The sequence below is a fragment of the Oryctolagus cuniculus genome, chromosome 12 (assembly GCF_964237555.1).
Source record: "Oryctolagus cuniculus chromosome 12, mOryCun1.1, whole genome shotgun sequence".
In the NCBI taxonomy this organism is placed as follows: Eukaryota; Metazoa; Chordata; class Mammalia; order Lagomorpha; family Leporidae; genus Oryctolagus; species Oryctolagus cuniculus.
This window is the reverse complement of record NC_091443.1, coordinates 71,064,747-71,079,264: the sequence shown is the minus strand read 5'-3', so window position 1 is coordinate 71,079,264 and position 14,518 is coordinate 71,064,747. Positions and strand designations below refer to the sequence as shown.

Here is a 14,518-nt window from a genome sequence, read left to right as displayed (position 1 = left end):
AAATGTGTATGTGTGTCATTCATTTAAAACTGTTTAGTCCAGAATACAATCAGGAAATCTAAAGGGCCTTATGTTCCCCCAGGAGTATATACAGCCAAATTTGAAAACACTTAACTAAAGTATACCTTGTGAATGCCACAAGGACGTTCTTGCCAGGCTCTTGGGCAAAGATCCTGTAAATACAACCATACTTCAAAATGTTTGTGGGAAAAAAAATGAAGCTAAAACATGTCTATGTTAGTGCAAGAGTTTTGAAATCCATGCATAGTTTTTTCATAATACACGTTTTCCACAAATTTTTTGAAAGCCCCTTGTATTATTATTATTAAAAGTCCCTTGTATTTGATTTCAAAAGACCAGCACTGGGATCTTAAATATATAAGTAGCTCGATAGATAGACATTAAATTGAGTGGCACTTAAATAAGCAGGTAAGGAGCTAGCAAATAATCAACAAAACAAGCATTTTTTTCTACAAAGCTACTTTGGACTACCTCACAAATTTATGCCTCTTTGTACTTCAAAAATTCAAGTGGATCAGAATACTTAAAACACAAACAGAACTACAGTTCTCACTAATACACTGAATACCCAATCTTTCTTAACTAACATAATGATCATGAAAAGCTGACTCTAAATTATGCCTTGTGTGTAGGAGTACCAGGGGACAAGATTTCTATAATCACAGTCCAGTGAAGGACTACTGTTATTTCTTTTTAAAGTATCATTGGATTTGCAGGAAGAAGAACAACAAAAACAACCAAAAAAAAAAAAAAAAAAAAAAACTGGATGGCTTAAGAACCAGGGAACACAGGAGAATTAACTGGAGAGCTGGGTTAAATGCACACAACCCTGTCACAACTCCAGGATGAGGGTGATTCTGCTTAAGGAGCACTGCTTTGGGGTGTTCACTTCCAAATTATCTATTGGAATCTACATATCCTGGAAAAAATGTCTTCACATTTAACCAACATACCAGCTTTCCCCAAGTGACCGTGTTGTAGACCATTTGATAGATACATCATTATCTTATAGGAGCAGGGCCAGGGCTTTTGTTCTTTGGAATAAATTTGTAGTAAAATTTAATTAGGGGTAATTGTGGAACAGGCAGCACTCAGACTGTTTCTTAGTTAAGTTGAATGGAGACCATTAAAGCAAGTAAAAAAAAAAAAAGATGCCTCACAACAATTAAACAGGACTGAAAGGCTGATACTCACTGCAGAATGTGAGATTTTGAGTAATAAGTAACTTAATATATTTGACAGTTTTAATTGCAAGATTAGACCGGGGGAGGAATGGGGGTGGAGTGGGTTATATTAACTAAACTTGAAAGCTGTTGAAGAACTGAGCCAGCTCTAGGCTTCCTCCGTCTCTCCTGGATCAAAGGATCTCTTTCATGTTGTGTCTCCTTCTCTCATCTTTGAAGAGCATCTAATTACACTGAAAAATTAACCATATAATGTAGAACAACTAACCTTTCAGTGTGATCTTTGGCTTATAAATTTCAAAGTGTGATGATGGAAGCTCAGGAAGTATTTTAATAAATCAAACCAAGGCAAATATGGATCCATTGTCAGAAACTGCTCATGTGTAGAAATCTGTATTGTAAATAAGGGGCACTAAGCTACAATTAATACTGCAGAGATTTGAGAACTGGAAACATTTTAACCCATTTTGTAAGGACTCAGGAATCAAGATATTCATTCTTTAAAATGCTTAGTCCTGTCTCAGTTATGTTTTAGCCAGCTTGTGTTGTTGGGTTAAACAGTAGATTTTTTTAAAATTTATGTTTTTATTATTTATTTTCCCACAATTCTTCAGGCTGAAAATCCAAGATCAGGATGTCATCATGGTGGGATTCTGATGAGGGCTCTTCTTAACTTGTAGATGACCATCTTCTTACTGTGTGTTCTCAGTTTCTTTCCATGGCTTGGGATACTACAGTATGACCTCACTGTAACTTAATTACCTCTCAAGGCCTCATCAAATCTCATCATATAAGAATGGGAGGGGGGCCGGCGCCGCTGCTCATTAGGCTAATCCTCTGCCTAGCGGCGCCGGCACACCGGGTTCTAGTCCCGGTTGGGGCGCCGGATTCTGTCCCGGTTGCCCCTCTTTCAGGCCAGCTCTCTGCTGTGGCCAGGGAGCGCAGTGGAGGATGGCCCAGGTGCTTGGGCCCTGCACCCCATGGGAGACCAGGAAAAGCACCTGGCTCCTGGTCCTGCCATCGGATCAGCGCGCCAATGGCAAAAGGAAGACCTTTCTCTAAAAAAAAAAGAATGGGAGGGGGTGTGACCCAAGCATTTAGTTCATAACAGGAATCAATGTGTTTTTTCTTTAAAATACTTTTAGAAAATGTATTCTTGAGTAACTGCCTAAACTATTTCTCAGTGTAAACACACACATTTCTTTGTAATATTTTTAGTTTGGGAATAAAATCTAAGATACAAATATATCTCTGTATCACGGAATTTCTTCAAAGATTTTGAAGACTTTCCACAAAGGCAACAAATACCTCTATTTCCCATGTCTTTTGACCCAGGAAAGGTGACAGTATCAGGGGAAAGCCAGGACCTGCAGTTGAATTTCCCTTCCATATTCTTCCCTTGTGCTGTTTCCTATCCCTGCCTGATGGTTGAGACCTTCCTTTCTTTATAAATTTGTTTGATCTCACCCTCTCATACCCTAAGCAATAAAGGAAAAGTAAAGAAATAACCTAGATTACTAACGGGAGTATTTCAAAACTATTATCTTGGGCTGGCATTGTGGTGCAGCAGGTTAGGCCATGCCTTACAACACTAGCATCCCATATTGGAGTGCTTATTTGCATCCCAGCTGCTCTGCTTTCCGATTCAGCTTCCTGCTAATGCAACTGGATAGTGGAAGATGGCCCAACTTCTTGGGCCCTTGCCACCCATGTGAGCGAACAGGCTGGAGTTCCTGACTCTTGGCTCTGGCATGGCCCAGATCTCACTAATACAGCTATTTGGGGGAGTGAACGAATGTATGGAAAATTTCATTGTCTCTACATCTCTCTCTCACTCGCCCTCTCTCTCTCTGTCACTCAGCCTTTCAGAAAAATAAATCTTAAAATCAATATGTTGGCTTGCGCCGCGGCTCACTAGGCTAATCCTCCACCTTGCGGCGCCGGCACACCAGTTCTAGTCCCGGTCGGGGCGCCGGATTCTGTCCTGGTTGCCCCTCTTCCAGGCCAGCTCTCTGCTGTGGCCAGGGAGTGCAGTGGAGGATGGCCCAAGTGCTTGGGCCCTGCACCCCATGGGAGACCAGGAGAAGCACCTGGCTCCTGCCATTGGATCAGCGCGGCCGGCCACAGCGCGCCAGCCGCGGCGGCCATTGGAGGGTGAACCAACAGCAAAGGAAGACCTTTCTCTCTGTCTCTCTCTCTCACTGTACACTCTGCCTGTCAAAAAATAAATAAATAAAAAAATAAAAAATAAAAAAAACAATACAAATGATTCATAAAATGACATATGGAATATGGCCAAGCTAATATGATGAATTCTTTTGGAATAACAATGTGATTTACTCAGTGCATTGTATTCATATATACCTGAAAGCAAAATACTAGTACTGCAGGATGTTAATAGGAGTTTCACAGGGACATATGTCTCTAGTAATAATAGGCTGAGAGTTAAAAGAAGTTTCTGTACTGCAGAACTTTTCAGGGTCTTTAGTAAACATTGTGAATTTTCAAGCTGAGGCTATGTGCTTTGTAGTATTTCCCAAAAGTGACTACAGAACTATTTTTTCTTTTTCTTTATTTTTAAAAGTATTTATTTATTTGAAAGTTAGAGTTACACAGAGTGAGAAAGAGAGGTCTTCCATCTGCTGGTTCACTCCCCGATTGGCCACAAAGGCTGGAGCTGTGCCTATCCGAAGCCAGGAACCAGGAGCTTCTTCTGGGTCTTCCATGTGGGTGCAGGGGTCCAAGGACTTGGGCCATCTTCTGCTTTCCCAGACCATAGCAGAGAGCTGGATCAGAAGTGTAGCAGCTGGGACTTGAACTGACCCCCGTATGGGATGCCGGCACTGCAGGCAGCAGCTTTACCCACTACGCCACAACGCCAGCACCTAGTTTTTTATTTTTCTAAGAACATATTACTAGTCCTTCACATAAGATAAACTTGTGCTAGCATAATCAGCAAAGAATATTTATTGGAAGAACAATGAAATGTCCTTTTCATCCTCTTCAATTAGACAGGCAGTTATTGGAAATGATGAATTTTTTATATTTTACCTTGATCTTTGAAAGTTAGCAGCAAGTTTTACTTTTTGTTTCCACTTTTGCTTTTTATCTACATTAAGATACTTTTCAGTTACTTCAAACTTTCCTTAAAGCTCATGGCGTACAGACTAGCAGCATTTTAGGTTATTAAGCTTTAGGCAGAAAATATAAGTATGCTCTCCAAGGACCACCTCTGTGATTTTACTCTAGTGACACATTGCTGTAGGGGAAAGCCTAGAATCCCCTCAGTAATCAATACAAGTGATAAGATGCTGGAGGGTAGGAGTGAGGTGAGGTTCTGGGAAAAATAAACAGTGGGGAGTTAAGCTTTAGAACAAATTGGCCCATAAAAAGAAAAGAGAAAACAACAAAAGGAAAAAAGAGAGATTGGCTCTAGATCTAGAGGAAAGTGACTCATGAGATGAGAGAGGCACTCACCGTGGGGTACACAGTGACTCCCTGTTGCTGTATGTAATCCAATGTTACCTGGTGTGAAAAAAGCATAGTTTTCCTGGGATGGAGATACTGTGGGAGCTGGTTTGATTTCTTGGTGGAAAAAGGCTGGATAGTGAATAGGTGAATAGACTTTCTCTAGGATGAGAGAAGTCAAAGTAATTCTAAGCTTCAGTATGTGCATGGTCTAGGAACTGTGCATATATATCTATCAGAACGCAATCACATTTGGCCCTCTGTGTTCTCAGGTCCCATATCTGAGCATTCAGCCAACTGTGGCTCAGAAAAAAAAAAGTCACAAAAACAGTAAATAAAAGCAAAAATAGACAAATGGGATTCTATCAATTTGAGAAGCTTCTGCACTGCAAAGGCGACAACAAAGTGAAGAGGCAACCAACAGAATGAGAGAAAATATTTGTAAACTATGCAAAATATAAAGGATTAATATCCAGAATCCAGAAGGAGTTCAAGAAACTCAGTGACAATAAAATAATCCATTTAAAAAATCAGCAAAGGACATCAACAGGTGTTTTTCAAAGGATGAAATACAAATGGTCAATAGACACATGAATGCTCAGGATCACTAGCAATCGGGGAAATGGAAATAAAAACCATAATGAAGTTTCACCTTATCCCATTTGGAATGGTTATCCCCAAATCAAAAACCAATAAATGCTGGCAAGGATATGGGGGGAAAGTACCCTAATTCATTGTTGCTGGGAATGTAACCTAATGCAACCATTATGAAAGACAGAAGATTCCTCAGAAATCTCAATATAGACCTACCATATGACCCAGCCATCCCACACCTGGGAATTTACCCAAAGGAAATGATATAAGCATATGAAAGAGTTATTTGTACTCCTATGTTTACTGCAGCTTAACTCACAATAGCTAAAATATGGAATCAACCCAGATGTCCATGAACTGTTGACTGGATAAAAGAAATGTGGTATATGTACACGATGGAATACTACTCAGCCATAAAAAGGAATGAAATCCTGTCTTTTGCAACAAAATGAATGCAACTGGAAGCCATTATGCTTAATGAAATAAGCCAGTCCCCAAAAGACAAATATGTGTTTTCTGTGATATTTAGTAGTTAATATAGAATTAAAAATACATAGGAATGAAATGGACATCTTGTGGTTTGTTATTTTTAGCCCTTATACTCCTGTGGAGCTGCCATCTTTATACTTTTTGTAAGGCCACCACAAAACACACCAAACACCGGAGTAAGGGAAAGAGTTTATTGGGGGAAACCAGACAGACCAGAGGGAAGGGGAGAAGGAGGAAAAGAGGGAGAAGGAAAGTGTAAGAGAAAGAGTGCGAGAGAGAGATCAAGAGAGAGAGAGATCTAGAGAAAGATAGAGGGAAAGAGCTCAGGAGATGGAGAGAAAAGAGAGCCATGTATTCAGGAACAGGTCCTCTTAAAACTTTGCCAGAGGGTGGGCAGGAAAGTAGAAGCAGTGAATTCCATTAGGATGGAGGTGGAGCTGACATCGGTGGTTGGGTCATGTGGTCACCAGGCTTCCAGCCATGGAGGCGGGGGCTAGAGCCTAGTATGGTGTCTGGGGTGTAGATTGCACCATAGGTAAGACTGCGCCATTTTACTAACACTTTTTACTTGCTGAATATTATGGTTAGTGGTGCATTAAGCCTGAGATTATAGAGTGGACTATATTATAGTTTTGCAAAAGTTTAAAAAAGAAGGAAAGAGGGGGGTTGAGGGACGGAAAGCATTCTGGGTATCTTAGAATCATACTTATGAAATACTTAAAATCTGTTCTGTTTATATTAATAAAAATTTTTAAATACTGCCTCTGTACTGAGCATGTATATGCCATTATTCTCTAAACAATATAATATTAAAATGATTTGCATAGTTTTTAAACTGCATTAGGTATGATAAGCAATTTAGAGATGATTTAAAGTGTACAGAAGGATGTGTGTAGATTACATGCAAATACATGATTTTATATGAGGGATTTGAGCATCCTCAAATTTTGGTTTCTGTAGTAGATAGATCTTAGAACCAATCTCCCACAGATACTGAGGGGTGACTGCATTTATATGTATCATGTCTAAATCTGACTGATGTGAAAGCTTACTTTTGGGAACTAAAAGAGTTTAACAGACTAGATGAGTAGAACAGGATAAGATTGCAGGCCTTAAAAATTAGGCAGAGAACTTTGATGCTGTAGGTCAAATATCCTTAAAGCAATGAAAGCCAACCTTGTTTCATTCTGAAGTACACTATGTAGAAAAGATTAAAGCAGAGCTTTTGCTATTAAAATGGAAAGAGGGTGCCATAAGCCTCTCATCTTCCCTACTTCACAGGCCTGGTGGGGGGCACCACAGATTTTATGTTTACAAGTGCTTGCTTTGGGGTGCGGGGGGTGGTGGGAATGCCATTTGTAGGCTCTAGACAGGAAAGTAGAATGAATACAGTGACATTTGACAAGACCTTGGTGAAACAAGATTTTCTGAGATACCAAAGAGACTGGAGAGAGTGGAAATTTTCTGTTGTGCCAATCCAAGCTTGAGATGATTAAGATTGTACATATTTTCTATTGGTGTTGAAACAGATCACCATGGCCTTGGTGACTTAAACAATACACGTTTGTTATCTCACAGTTCTTTAGGTCAGAAGTCTGACACAAATCTTACTGTCCTAAAAGCGAGGTTCTGGCAAGGCTACCTTCCCTTTGAGGGAGAATACATTTCCTTGCCTTTTCCAGCTTCTACAGATTGTCTGCATTCCACTGTCTGGATTTCCTTCTGCCATCTGCAAAACCAGCAATAGCAGGTTGAAATCTTTTCATGCTGCCACTACATCTCTTCAGTTCTCTGAGCATAGCTCAGTAAGGTTCTCTTCTTTAAGGACTTGCATGAGCAGGCTGGGCCCACCCAGATTCTCCAGGATATTCTCTCAAGGTCTGTAACTGTAAAGGCACCTGGAAAGTTCCTTTCATCATGAAAGGTGATACATTCACAGGTTCTGAGGATCAGGGTATGGATTTCTTTGAGGGCCCTTCCCCTATCTACTACAAAGACTTAGAATGGATGTTTTAAGCAAGCAATTGGACTTCCATTTTAGCTGGATGATGGCCCAACAAGTCAATGTGATATGAAAGTGGGGTGAGGAGGTGGAGGAAGATGCTGAGATTAGTCATTTGGACACTTTCATTCCTTTTCAACCATTGCAAGACATGTGAAGGTCTCTGCATGCCTGCTTGCTGTCTCTAGGGAACTAGCTCATGAAAGCAAGAATCTGGGTGAGTTGGGGAAGCATCCAGCTCTGGTTTCAATAAGTCTTACAAAAACAAACCTGGTCTGTTTCTGAGTGTCTCAGAGATTCGTTTACTTCTTCACTTTCTCCCAAAGCACTGCTGCCTCTCCTGTCGGCACCAGTTGCCATGATAGAAGTGAGGGGGCATTTTTCCTCCCTCTTCTTATCCCATATGAGCCCCTGATCAGTTCTGCTTTCTGGGGCCAGAGAGCAAGGTGTGGAGAATGACTGTGGAAATTGAAGATGGTGTTGAGGCCACACTGGAATTGGTATTTGAAAATCCTTGTGTACACTGGATGGGTGGTTTGGTGCAAGATCCTGTGTATACTGGGTGAATGGTTTGGTGGCAATCCTTCTCAGCCTCCAGGAAGAGGGATGCCTAGTTAAGACACTACCGGAGACGGTTTTGATCTCTTTATTTCTCAGTCTCCTTGGTTGCACCTGATTTCCTCCATGACATTAAACAACTGTTGTATGATTTTTTCCATTGGTAGCACACGGTTTTTCCAAATTAAAAAAAAAAAAATGGGAACAAAAAGGTTGTGCTTTTCATTTCTGTCTGTGTAAACAAACCCAGTAATTACCATAACTCCAATTGCTCCTGAAACTCTCCATAGTTTAATGTGCACACTGTTGTTCTTGCTAGTAAATCTCTGCATATAGTCTGAATTAGGAAACAGAAAAACTGATTAAACTAAAATTGGACCAAGTCCATGATTTTTACATACATAATATTCAAAATTTCTGTGAAGAAATGTGTAATGCAAATTGAATTATCTTTAAGACAAATAACAGAAAAAAAAGAGCAGCTGAAATAATGGTAAAATAAGGGAATCCATGCAGGGAGATGTATGAATTAGGCATGCGGTGGTTTTGGTTGATTGTGATTCAATATTTTGCCCCATGAAACAGCTTTCACTTATGAGGCTGCACAAACTCAATTCCATCTAAATGGAATATTATCTAATTTTCATATAGAATATTTCCTCAAATTTCACAGTTTTACCAAAAAGAACTTTCTATTCAGCTTTGAAGATAGCATTACCAGCCATAAGTTTTTTAATCGCTTTCTATCCTGATTGCTTTTTGGCAAAAAAGCAAGTGTTAATGTTCAAAGAAAAACTAGGAAGTCAAGAGACCATTGTTTCTGTGCCTGAAATTATGTAGAAAATTCAAGTTTCTACATTTTCTTTTAATATATTGGAATAATCGCACTGTCTCTTTTTTGTGTGTTTTTGTTTCCCTGCTAACCTATCCTTTTTCCCTTTACACCTTGTTCTCTGCTCCATGTGCCTTACTGGTATGGGCCTCACCAATGAGCTCCCTTGTCTTCTGGCTTCCAGAAGACTTTGGATAATGGAGAGCCCCAGGAGGAGACCAGAGAAAGGAGTGAGTAAAGTCAGGGTTCTCTAGTTGACAGTGTCCCTCCACTGAAGACCACTGCTCTTATAAATGTCAGGCTTCCCTTCAGGTTCTAGAAACTACTTTTTTTAAAGTTTTATTTAGTAAATATAAATTTCCAAAGTACAGTTTATGGATTACAATGGCTTTCCCCCCCATAACTTCCCACCCACTTGCACCCCTCCCATCTCCCGCTCCCTCTCCCATTCCATTCACATCAAGATTCATTTTCAATTATCTTTATATACAGAAGATCTATTTAGTATATATTATATATATATATAAAGATTTCATCAGTTTGCACCCACACAGAAACACAAAGTGTAAAATACTGTTTCAGTACTAGTTATAGCATTACTTCACATTGGACAACACATTAAGGACAGATCCCACATGAGAGGTAGGTACACAGTGACTCCTGTTGTTGACATAACAATTTGACACTCTTGTTTATGGCGTCAGTAATCTCCCTAGGCTCTAGTCATGAGTTGCCAAGACTATGGAAGCCTTTTGAGTTCGCCGATTTTGATCTTATTCAGACAGGGTCATAGTCAAAGTGGAAGTTCTTTCCTCCCTTCAGAGAAAGGTACCTCCTTCTTTGATGGACCCGTTCTTTCCACTGGGATCTCACTTGCAGAGATCTTTCATTTAGTTTTTTTTTTTTTTTTTTTTTTTTCCAGAGTGTCTTGGCTTTCCATGCCTAAAATACGCTCATGGGCTTTTCAGCCAGATCCGACTGCCTTAAGATCTGATTCTGAGGCCAGAGTGCTATTTAGGACATCTGCCATTCTATGAGTCTGCTGTGTATCCCGCTTCCCATGTTGGATCGTTCTTTCCCTTTTTTTATTCCATCAGTTAGTATTAGCAGACACTAGTCTTGTTTGTGTGATCCCTTTGACTCTTAGACCTATCAGTGTGATCAATTGTGAACTGAAATTGATCACTTGGACTAGTGAGATGGCATTGGTACATGCCACCTTGATGGGATTGAATTGGAATCCCCTGGCACGTTTCTAACTCCACTAATTGGGGCAAGTCCGACTGAGCATGTCCCAAATTGTACATCCTCTCCCTCTCTTATTCCCACTCTTATATTTAACAGGGATCTCTTTTCAGTTAAATTTAAACACCTAAGAATAATTGTGTGATAATTACAGAGTTCAACCAATAGTACTAGAACAAAAAAAATACTAAAAGGGATAAAGTATTACATTGTACATCAACAGTCAGAACAAGGGCTGATCAAGTCACTGTTTCTCATAGTGTCCATTTCACTTCAACAAGTTTCCCCTTTGGTGCTCAGTTAGTTGTCGCCAATCAAGGAGAACATATGATATTTGTCTCTTTGGGACTGGCTTAATTCACTCAGCATAATGTTTTCCAGATTCCTCCATTTTGTTGCAAATGACCGGATTTTATTGTTTTTTTTTTTTTTCTGCTGTATAGTATTCTATAGAGTACATGTCCCATAATTTCTTTATCCAGTCTACTGTTGATGGGCATTTGGGTTGGTTCCAGTTCTTAGCTATTGTGAATTGAGCTGCAATAAACATTAAGGTGCTGACAGCTTTTTTGTTGGCCAATTTAATTTCCTTTGGGTAAATTCCAAGGAGTGGTATGGCTGGGTTGAATGCTAGGGTTATATTCAGGTTTCTGAGGAATCTCCAGACTGACTTCCATAGTGGCTTAACCAGTTTGCATTCCCACCAACAGTGGGTTAGTGTCCCTTTTTCCCCACGTCCTCTCCAGCATCTATTGTTGGTAGATTTCTGAATGTGAGCCATTCTAACCAGGGTGAGGTGAAACCTCATTGTGGTTTTGATTTGCATTTCCCTGATTGCTAGTGATCTTGAACATTTTTTCCTGTGCCTGTTGGGCATTTGGATTTCCTCTTTTGAAAAATGTCTATTGAGGTCCTTGGCCTATCTCTTAAGTGGATTGTTTGTTTTGATGTTGTGGAGTTTCTTGATTTCTTTGTAGATTTTGGTTATCAACCTTTATCTGTTGCATAGTTTGCAAATATTTTTTCCCATTCTGTCGGTTGCCTCCTCACTTTCCTGACTGTTTCTTTTGAAGTACGGAAACTTCTCAATTTGATGCAATCCCAAATGTTAATTTTGGCTTTGACTGCCTGTGCTTCCGGGGTCTTTTCCAAGAAGTCTTTGCCAGTGCCAGTATCTTGCAGGGTTTCTCCAATGTTTTCTAATAATTTGATGTTGTCAGGTCGTAGATTTAAGTCTTTAATCCATGTTGAGTGGTTTTTTGTGTAAGGTGAAAGGTAGGGGTCTTGCTTCATGCTTCTGCATGTGGAAATCCAATTTTCCCAGCAACATCTTTTAAATAGACTGTCCTTACTCCAGGGATTGGTTTTGGATCCTTGATCAAATATAAGTGGTTGTAGATGTTGGATTGATTTCTGGTGTTTCTGTTCTGTTCCATTGGTCTATCCATCTGTTTCTGTACCAGTACCATGCTGTTTTGATAACAACTGCCCTGTAGTATGTCCTGAAATCTGGTATTGTGATGCCTCTGGCTTTGTTTTTTGTTGTACAAGATTGCTTTAGCTGTTCGAGGTCTCTTGTGCCTCCATATGAATTTCAGCAGCATTTTTTCCAGATCTGAGAAGAAGGTCTTTGATATCTTGATTGGTATTGCATTGAATGTATAAATTGCTTTTGGGAGAATGGACATTTTGATGATATTGATTCTTCCAATCCATGAGCATGGAAGATTTTTCCATTTTTTGGTATCCTCTTCTATTTCTGTCTTTAAGATTTTGCAATTCTCATCCTAGAGATCTTTAACGTCCTTGGTTAAGTTTATTCCAAGGTATTTGATTGTTTTTTTGGCTATTGTGAATAGGATTGATCTTAGAAGTTCTTTCTCAGCCGTGGCATTGCCTGTGTATACAAAGGCTGTTGATTTTTGTGCATTGATTTTGTATCCTGCTACTTTGCCAAATTCTTCTATGAGTTCTAATAGTCTCTTAGTAGAGTTCTTTGGATGCCCTAAATAAAGAATCATATCATCTGCAAAGAAGGATAGTTTGAGTTCTTCCTTACAATTAATTTAATCCATTTAATTTCTTTTTCTTTCCTAATAGCTCTGGCTAAAACTTCCAGAACTATATTGAATAGCAGTGGTGAGAGTGGGCATCCCTGTCTGGTACCAGATCTCAGTGGAAATGCTTCCAACTTTTCCCCATTCAATAGGATGTTGGCTGTGGGTTTTTCATAGATTGCTTTGATTGTATTGAGAAATGTTCCTTCCATACCCAGTTTGCTTAGAGTTTTCATCATGAAAGGGTGTTGTATTTTATCAAATGCTTTCTCTGCGTCTATTGAGATAATCATATGGTTTTTCTTCTGTAGTCTGTTAATGTGGTGTATCACATTGATTGTTTTGCGCACATTGAACCATCCCTGCATACCAGGGATAAATCCCACTTGGTCTGGGTGGATGATCTTTCTGATGTGTTGTTGCATTCTATTGGCGAGAATTTTATTGAGGATTTTTGCATCTATGTTCATCAGGGATATTGGTCTGTAATTCTCTTTCAATGCTGCATCTTTTTCCAGCTTAGGAATTAAGGTGATGCTGGCTTCATAGAAAGAATTTGGGAGGATTCCCTCTTTTTGATTGTTCTGAATAGTTTGAGAAGAATTGGAGTTAGTTCTTCTTTAAATGTCTGTTAGAATTCAGCAGTGAATCCATCTGGTCCTGGGCTTTTCTTTGTTGGGAGGGCCTTTATTACTGTTTCAATTTCTGTCTCAGTTATTGGTCTGTTTAGGTTTTCTATGTCTTCCTGGTTCAATTTAGGTAGGTTGCATGTGTCCAGGAATCTATCCATTTGTGATAGGTTTCCCTGTTTGGTGGCATACAGGTCCTTGTAGTAATTTCTGATGATTCTTTTTATTTCTGTGGTGTCTGTTGTTACATTTCCTTTTTCTTCTCTGATTTTATTGATTTGGGTCTTTTCTCTTCTTTTTTTAGTTAGTTGGGCCAATGGGTTGTCAATTTTGTTTATTTTTTCAAAAAACTAGCTCCTCGTTTGGCTGATTTTTTGTAATGTTTTTTGATTCAATCCTGTTGATTTCTTCTGTGATTTTAATTATTTCTCTTCTCCTACTAGATTTGGGTCTGGTTTGCTGCAGATTTTCTAGATCCTTGAGATGAATTGAAAGCTCATTTATTTGGTGCCTTTCCAATTTCTTGATGTAGGCACCCATTGTTATAAACTTTCCTCTTAACGCTGCTTTTGCTATATCCCATAAGTTTTGGTATGTTGTGCTGTTATCCTCATTTACTTCCAGAAAGTTGTTGATTTCTCTTTTGATTTCTTCTATGACCCATTGTTCATTCAGGAGCATGTTGGTCAATCTTCATATGTTTGCATATGCTCTAGGGATTCCTGAGTTGCTAATTTCCAACTTCATTCCTCTATGGTCTGAGAAGCTGCATGGTATGATTCTAATTCTTTTGAATTTTCTGAGACTTGCTTTATGGCCTAGTATGTGGTCAATCCTAGAGTAGGTTCCATGTACTGCTGAGAAGAATGTAAATGCTTTATATGTAGGATGAAAAGTTCTATAGATATCTGTTAGATCCATTTGGGCTATATTGTCGTTTAAATCTACTGTCTCCTTGTTGATCTTCTGTCCTGTTGATCTGTCTATTTCTGAGAGTGGAGTATTGAAGTCCCCCAGTACTATTGTATTGGAGTCTAAGTCTCCCTTTAAGTCCCTTAACAAATCTTTTAAATAAACCAGTGCCCTGTAATTAGGTGCATATACATTGATAATCATTATATCATCCTGTTGAATTGATCCCTTAATCATTATATAGTGCCCCTTTGTCTCTCTTAACAGTTTTTGTGTTAAAGTTTATGTTGTCTGATATTAAGATGGCTACGCCTGCTCTATTTTCATTTCTGTTGCCATGGCATATGTTTTTCCAGCCTTTCACCTTTAGTCTGTATGCATCTTTGTTGGAAAGATGTGTTTCTTGTAAGCAGCAAATAGATGGGTTTTGTTCCTTAACCCAATCAGCTAGTCTGTCTTTTAACTGGACAGTTCAGGCCATTAATGTTCAATGTGACTATTGATAAGTAGTAACTTTGCCCTGCCAT

General features: G+C 39.2%; 1 long non-coding RNA gene across 1 annotated transcript in view; it reads left to right on the top strand.

Annotated features, from left to right (window-relative positions):
- The first annotated feature begins 9,259 nt into the window (after positions 1-9,259).
- LOC138844680 (uncharacterized) overlaps positions 9,260-14,518 on the top strand; it is a 17,759-nt gene continuing 12,500 nt past the window's right edge. Inside the window, exon 1 of the long non-coding RNA XR_011380905.1 lies at positions 9,260-9,378. This is a non-coding gene — a long non-coding RNA (uncharacterized lncRNA). The remainder of the gene's footprint in view (positions 9,379-14,518) is intronic.